Source organism: Diadema antillarum, unplaced genomic scaffold (assembly GCF_040938485.1).
Source record: "Diadema antillarum isolate AM-2024a unplaced genomic scaffold, OU_Dant_1.0 seq00000550_RagTag, whole genome shotgun sequence".
Classification (NCBI taxonomy): domain Eukaryota; kingdom Metazoa; phylum Echinodermata; class Echinoidea; order Diadematoida; family Diadematidae; genus Diadema; species Diadema antillarum.
Window position 1 is genome coordinate 3250182 of NW_027271495.1, and position 8182 is coordinate 3258363.

The 8182-nt window shown below is 37.9% G+C and overlaps 1 long non-coding RNA gene across 1 annotated transcript; it reads right to left on the minus strand.

Moving 5' to 3' along the window:
* Nucleotides 1-762: 762 nt before the first annotated feature.
* LOC139734918 (uncharacterized) lies at nucleotides 763-7770 on the minus strand. The gene is made up of 3 exons (XR_011711190.1): nucleotides 7693-7770; nucleotides 6487-6622; nucleotides 763-3728 (listed from the first exon to the last, which is right to left on the minus strand). It is a non-coding gene; the product is annotated as an uncharacterized lncRNA (long non-coding RNA).
* Between the last annotated feature and the right edge of the window lie 412 nt (nucleotides 7771-8182).

Here is an 8182-nt window from a genome sequence, read left to right on the forward strand (position 1 = left end):
CATAGTTTATTTCCAATCAACGAAAATCAAAAACATAGTACAAAGTATACATGTCATGAAAGAATATTGTTCAAACGTTTGCAAAAGATTCATGTAGTATACGAGTTGAAATATAGAACAACACACACATATATATATATATATATATATATATATATATATATACAATAATTAGGAGGAACACTGTATAAATACTTCGTGGGCGAGCGGAAAATAAATTCGATTATGGAAAATTGTGATCCACTAAAAAGCAAAGCTTGTCGAACGTGGATCGCTAGATAAATAATGGGTAAATGATATACTATTCTATAACGATATACATGTAGTTATTTTGAGATGCACAGGTCGGGAAAAAAATATAGAATACCAATGCTAATGCCCGGACACTGTTCACTGAACCACGTGTACCGGGAAAATATGACAAGGACAACACATTCGTACACACATTCAATTACCCACATGCATATACACTGTAAGACGCGAGACAGTACCGAGAGGAGAGAAGACGGTAACAATACAAGTCTACGAAGAACAAAAGACAGGAAAGGAAGAGGAGAGAAGAAAGAAGAGAGGTCTGCATACAGAACACGCCAAGTGCTGCGACATCAGGACAGGTGAAAGCTCAAGCATGAATTAAAGCAATTTGAATTACCTAAAATCATAAGTAGAGAGTAAATGTTTTCTGAGTTTGTATTTGAATGCGACAAATTTGGGGGAATCTTTTAAACTATTATCTAAATTATTCCAAAGTCTGGGTCCGGTGTAAAGAAATGTATTTTGGGCATGTGCGGTTCTCATTAATGGAAGATGGAATTCGTCGGATCGTCGCGTGGGATAGTTATGAACATGACTGTTTCGATGAAATGAATTGTGGAATATTTTAGGTAAAAAGTTACCGTTGTAATTAAACATGAACTGGCCAAGTTGAAACACATACAAATCTTTTACTTTTAGTATTTTATGGTCAGAAAACAAAGCATCTGTATGTTCTCGGGTATGTAAATCATAAACAATTCTAAGCGCTTTCTTTTGCAATAAAAAAGTTTATCAAGTAGTATCTGATATGTATTACCCCAAGCAAGGATCCCGTAGTTTAAATAAGGTAGTATCAAACTAGAATAAAGAGTTAATAATGCAGATGAAGGAAGATAATATTTTAAGCTGTTCATTACGCCAATGTTACGTGAAATGATTTTACATTATGTTATCAATATGATTCCTCCATGATGTTGTCAACGCAAACACCAAGAAATTTAAAGGAAGAAACTTCTTCTAGGGGAGTAGTATCAAATGTTATATTGCCTGGGAGGCTATCTAAAGAGTTACTAAAAAGCATAACTTTTGTTTTTTGAATATTTAATGACAATTTATTTGCGTATATCCATTGTATGACATTTTTCAATTCTTCATTGACTGTTCTTGTTAAGATATTTGGGTCAGGGTGGGAAAAGAAAAGGTTAAAGTCATCCGCGAATAATATGAATGATAGTTTCTCCGAGGATCTATGAAAATCATTAATATAGATAGTGAATAACAATGGGCCTAATAAACTCCCTTGTGGAATACCACATGCAATTTTTTTACTTTGAGTGTCAAAGCCGTTGACATGTACAAATTGGGATCTTTTTGATAGGTAACTCGTGAACCACTCCAAGGCCTTTCCACGTATTCCATAATGGGACAGTTTGGCGAGAAGTATTCCGTGGTTAATCGTGTCAAAGGCCTTGGAGAAGTCCAAGAAGATACCTATTGTGTGTGAAAGGGTGTCGAGTGCGTGTGTGACTTTGTCGATGAGGGCAAGTGTGCGTGTGTTGTGCTGTGATTTTCCCTGAATCCAAATTGAAAGTTTGAAAATATGTGGCAGGTTTTAAAAAAACGTACTGTCCTGATGTAAACTATTCCTCCGAGAATCTTAGAAATAGAAGATAATAAAGATATGGGTCTATAGTTGCAACTGATTGACAAATTGCCCTACATCGACGTAAATAAGCACTGAATTGATCAGTGTTTTAGTAGTAGCCATGATAAAAAATCATGGGCGTACATACTCGAGCAGGATTCGAACCTACGACCTCCTGATCACCGGACAGGCGTCATCTCCACTAGACCACCGAGCTTTCGCCCGAAAGCAAGTGTTGGTTCTAATCCTTGTAGCATGCAGCGGGTACTGCTTTATCATTCAAATTCATGAATTTCTTCCGTCGAGATGTTTTCATTGCAACTGATTGACAAATTGCCCTACATCGACGTAAATAAGCACTGAATTGATCAGTGTTTTAGTAGTAGCCATGATGAAAAATCATGGGCGTACATACTCGAGCAGGATTCGAACCTACGACCTCCTGATCACCGGACAGGCGTCATCTCCACTAGACCACCGAGCTTTCGCCCGAAAGCAAGTGTTGGTTCTAATCCTTGTAGCATGCAGCGGGTACTGCTTTGTTATACTTATTTACGTCGATGTAGGGCAATTTGTCAATCAGTTGCAATGAAAACATCTCGACGGAAGGGTCTATAGTTATTGACGTCATCCTTCTCCCCTTTCTTATAAATAGGAATTACTTTCGCAATTTTCATGCTATTTGGCACATGGCCAGCTGTAAGCGATGAGTTGATAATGTGTCCTAAGGATCCACTATTTGGGGAATTATGTTTTTTATCAAATGGTTGTCAATTCCGTCGTGGCCAGGACTTTTTCCTTCTTTCAAATTAGCAACGATCTTTATTATTTCTTCTGTATAATTCATATTGGGTCAAAAGATATAGTTTTGGAGTTAGGTGTATCTAAAAAATCACTAAAAGATTTACTAGAAAGAAGAATATTTTGAGAAAGATTTTTTTCCAATTGAAGAGAAGAAGTCATTGAAAATTTCAGCCATGTCTGAGGATATGAAAATCATTGATGTAAATTATGAATAACAATGGACCAAGAAAGCTTCCTTGTGGAATACCACATTAAACTGTATTCATTTGGAATCGAAGCCATTGACGTGTGGTACATTATATGGTAGGATCTGTTGGATTGCTATTGGTAATTGGTAATTCGCGAACCACTGCAAGGCGTTTCCAAGGGAACCGAAACTGGATAATATTTTGAGAACAGGATATCATGGTTAAAAGCCTTGGAGAAGTCCAGGGGAAGATGTCCATTGTATGTGAAAATGTTTCGAGTACACAATATCATGTGTACATTTCTCAACAAATGTTCTTGTGGCTTTTGTAACGTCTTTTCTAAATCCAAATTAGAAATTTGAAAATATCGTTTTAAAAGGAATTTCAGAGTTCCGATGATTATATTCTGTATTTTACTTTTTAAGAAATCGAAGTTAACAAAGACACGGATCTGTAGTTATTGACATCATCCTTTCCCCGTTCTCGTGGATGTGAATATCTTTTGCAATTATGTCATTTGACACAAGGCCATTTGCCATAAGCGATTGATTAATAATGTATACTATCATTATGCTCTATTGGATATCGTGTGTACAGTCATATCAACGCTCGTCCACACTCCATCGAGGTCGAAACTATCCCGGATCTCCCCGAATCTCTCAGGATCACCGTGTAGTTCCTTGAACTCTGCAAGCCCCTCTAAAGGAGCAACGTCCCAGACAACTTCGATGGATGGTTGTTGTCGTTGATGCGTCATTTCAGCCCCTGCAATTCTCGTAGATCTCGAAGGAATTTAGATACTCCTCGAGAACGTCGTACAGCAGTCGATACTGGCACTGATTAGTCGGGAAAATCGAATACAAACACAATAAAGATAATAATAATACTGATCATGATAGTAATATCACTAATGATAATAATAATAATGACAACAACACTAATAATGATAATAGTGATAATAATACACGTATATTCAACAATGAAGAGGCAGAATAAAGGATAATTCTGATAAAGTTAAAAGTTAGTCTGAAAAGAAAGAGTAAAAGGTTATATAAGCGCATAAGTGAAACTTTGATTTAAAGGAAGGGAATCCCATTTGCTTGCCTTAAATGAAGAGTTGTATAAATACAGTGGTATGTTGAAGAGAGTATCATTTTAGAAACTCCCATAAAGTATTGAAAGTGGAAGGTAACATTTAGTACATTTTTATTGACCGTTAGATTTTGAATTGAATTTTTTCGGGGCTCACCGTAAATTCCAGTACATTACTAGGCTACCTTTGCAGACCCATGCACTGCATGTGTGTCCATCATGTATATTTTGTGAAGAAAGTTCATCAAATTTACAAACATTTCTGTATACATTCTTGCCACACACTCTATATGCTATTACATCAGCTCTTATACTTTTAGATTTGTGTTTATAGATAAAAAATACAGAAGACTGCAACAAAAAGGCTTAAGTGTGGCTGACAAACAGAACTACTGAGTAGTTGAGTTTTGTGCATTATTCAAATTGTAGATAACTGTTGACTTCCAAATTTCTCAGCAGTGGCCTAAACAAGTCCCCTGAGGTTCATATTTAATGTTTTGCTGCATTTTGGGAGGTCTGTAAAAGGTATCCCCTACCTTTAAGTCTCAAAATCATTTAGGAAGTTATTAGAACATAGAGACTTGCTAATTTTTACAAATCAGTTCTCAAGCCCTTGATGGAAATTATAAAACAAATGAGTGAGCTCATGATGCCAACTACCTGACAATTTTCCCTTGTTCGTGTACACAAAGCAGACAATAACATGCCATAACATCGTTAAACAAACTCAAAATGATGATCACTCAGATATACCATGATTTGAGAATGGGAAATAATGGCATTTGAAAAAATAAATAAATCTGGAAATCTCAAGATTTTGTCTAATAATTACAAAGCAAGTTGGAAAGCGACGACATCATTATCTCACTCATTTGCATATTTCATATCGACTGTTCAAGAAATGTCTTGTGAAGATAACTCCCCTAATTTGTCATGAATCTTTATTTTACTGTTCTCATAAATAATTACTCGTTCTTTTCATACTTCATTCTTTAGTGGTCCACACTTACGGGTACTTATAGACTGATTGCATCAGTTATTTACTTTAATGTAAAACTTCCGAAATTTGGTTTATTCTTTCTTTAATACTTCAGATATTCAAATATCTTATGCAGTAGGTCTAGTGATTGCCAAACATACTCGTGAATGTAAAGTTAATTGTGGTCAATTATGTAACTTCCAGGCCACGTATTCTTATACTTGATATGTGTCACCTTAACATTTTTTTTTTCTTTTTGTACCGATGTGTTGGCTCAGTGAGTAGAGCGGCTACCCTCACAATCGGGAGGTCGTGGGTTCAAACCCCGGCCGCGTCATACCAAAAGACGTTAAAAGATGGGAGTTGCTGCTACCTTGTTTGCCGTTCAACAGTTGAAAAGGTTAGAGCAACGTCGATCTGGCGCTGCTCAGTGGCTGCCGGGCCCACGATCAATTGGGCAAAATAAATTTCCATTCTTGGACAATAAAATTTGGAGTTTATATCCAAAACAATTATTATTATCATTATTAAACAAAATTCAATAAATACCTAAAAGAAGTAGCAACCAGAATAAAAAGGGTTCTTTATGCCCCAGTCACATATAAACATGGATGCTCAAGAATCTATTCGGTGATCCGGGGAGATCAGGGGAGATCCGCAATAGTTTCGACGAGCGTTGGTATGAGTGTACACACGGTATCAACACGGCAGCTACACGGATAAGGCCGGAAGAGCGCGGCGTCTACACGGACAAACACGGCATCTACACGGCAATCCTCGGATGACGCCGGATGTTTTTGACCTCGAAAAGTTGCCGCATTGGGTGATCCGGGATGTCTATGTGACTTGGGCTTTGAAGTCCCAGTCACATAGACATCTCGGATCACCCCGGGTCACCCCGGATCTGATCCACGGTGATTCGAAAAGAGATCAGTGTTGACGCCTTAGACATCCTTGGACATCCGTGTATGTCCGTGTAGATCCGGGGACATCCAGGAGACCAACACGGCAACTTTTGGAGTTCAAAAATATCCGGCGTCTTCCGGGGATTACCGTGTTGGCAGAGCAATCCGGGATGGTCCGTGTGGCTGCCGTGTAGCTGCCGTGTTGATCCGTGTGGACGCTACGCTCTTCCGGCCTTATTCGTGTAGCTGCTGTGTTGATACCGTGTGTACAGTCATATCAACGCTCGTCCACACTCCATTGAGGTCGAAGCTATCCCGGATCTCTCCGGATCACCGTGTAGATCCTTGAGGATCCGTATTTATATGTGGCTGGGGCCTTATTGTTAGAATTCTTGTTGTTGACGCTGTTTTGCAATGCACTTTCTGTTGATTAGAATTTATCATTGATAAACGGAGACACTATAGCAATGATTGTGAGCTAACTTTCATCGATGCAACCGGATAACACGAAAAACGTTGACAATGTTTTGCTTTGCATTACATTCTTCAATCAAAGTTGTTCAAGGGTTTTCTGCCTATTTGTATATTTCTGGAAGTAGGAGGAACAACACTACATACTAGATGTGAAATGGCCTCGTGACGGACGGCTCTCATTTTCTTGCACACCTGGAAAACTTCCACGTCATTTGAACAATCTGCGCGATCCAGGATGGATAACAACGAACAGAAAGTGGCAGATGTTCCGACGCCATCCCTATACGAACAAAATAAACACATATGCATGCTTTTGAGGTGGCATGGATGACGAAGACACAACCAAACCAATAGAGAGAGCGGTAGTGATCTCAGCATTAGTATCAAAGATACATATCATATATTTATTTGTACGTTGCTGCTCAGGTTTGCACACTTGAACTGCACTGCATTAACATGGGTCGTTGATTCGGTGTTACGAGTGAATCACAATTCATTTTTCATCTCATGATCCTCACATATGGAAAAGCTGGCCATCACCAAAGAAATTTAAATTGCAGCTTAATGTTCTCAAAGTATTCCTATTTTGGTTTGAGCGCGAAAACTCCAAGAAAGTTCAGTTTAAAGTATTGCAAGAAGAGCTAGGAAGAAAAAGAAGAACAAGAAGAACAAGAAGAACAAGAAGAAGAAGAACAACAACAACCTTTATCATGTGACAGATTTTGCCTTGTATTTGTACAGAGCGTTGTGAATCTAGGATTGAATAACTAGCCATATGTCCCTGCATTTCGTCATGCTAATAGTAATTGTCATCAGTTACATTTCAAGCTTTCATTTAAATATGAAACATTCTGAATATTTTCTCTCCCGTCTCGTAATCTTCTACAGTTGAACCTCTCTTATCCGGCCTCCCTTTATCCGGATCTCTCTATTATACGGACGCAATCTCGCCATAATTTTTTTTTTAATAATTACGGGAGTAAAAGGGGATTCCCAATTCCTTGAGAACTCCTACACAAACACACATGAATTACATATACTTGATACATTTCTTACTAATCCGTTAATAGGTAAATCATCCCAAGAATTTATAAAAGAAAATGATTTCATTCTTGCAAACACAAACCTCTATTTTGGGGTCTGTTACTGAGTGTAACAATGAAAAGGTTGCAGTATACACATTACTACATGTGGTACTACAATGGGCTACATCATGTGTATGTATATGTACATGTTTAAAGCATTGAGTCTCCCGTATCCGGCCAAATCCCTTATCCGGATGAGCCCCGGTCCTGACTTGTCCGGATACGAGAGGTTCAACTGTATTTGTAACCAATAATATTTTTTAACCTGCAATGAACAAGGATAGGACCGCTGTCATGTCCCTGTGTCGGCCAGCTTTTCAGGCGATTCCGCATGAAGATCATGTCCGACGCAGAGAGTGGTCCGTCTTCCTCCATGGGGTTACACTCCAGCTGTAGCTGGTAGACAGTTTGCAACTGTTTCTACGGTGATGTGAAGTTATAAGGGAAAACGCGAAAGTGGAACATGTTTATAGTTGCAAGTATTGCATGGCAAATCATGATAAACATACGGGTTACTTGCTTACTTTTTTGTTTGCTTGTTTCCTTACTTTTTTATCTATCTATAGAAACCAAAATTGATATTAACATAATATTGTATCCATGTTTTGTTGAAACTTATGTGATTCAGAGTTCCTTACAATATTATGTACTCATGTAAGCGGTATGTATGTTGCTTTGAATTACTTTACATGGAAATAAAATTATTTGAATTGAATTTAATTAAAACGTACGGGTGCTTGAACTTCAGTTCTCTT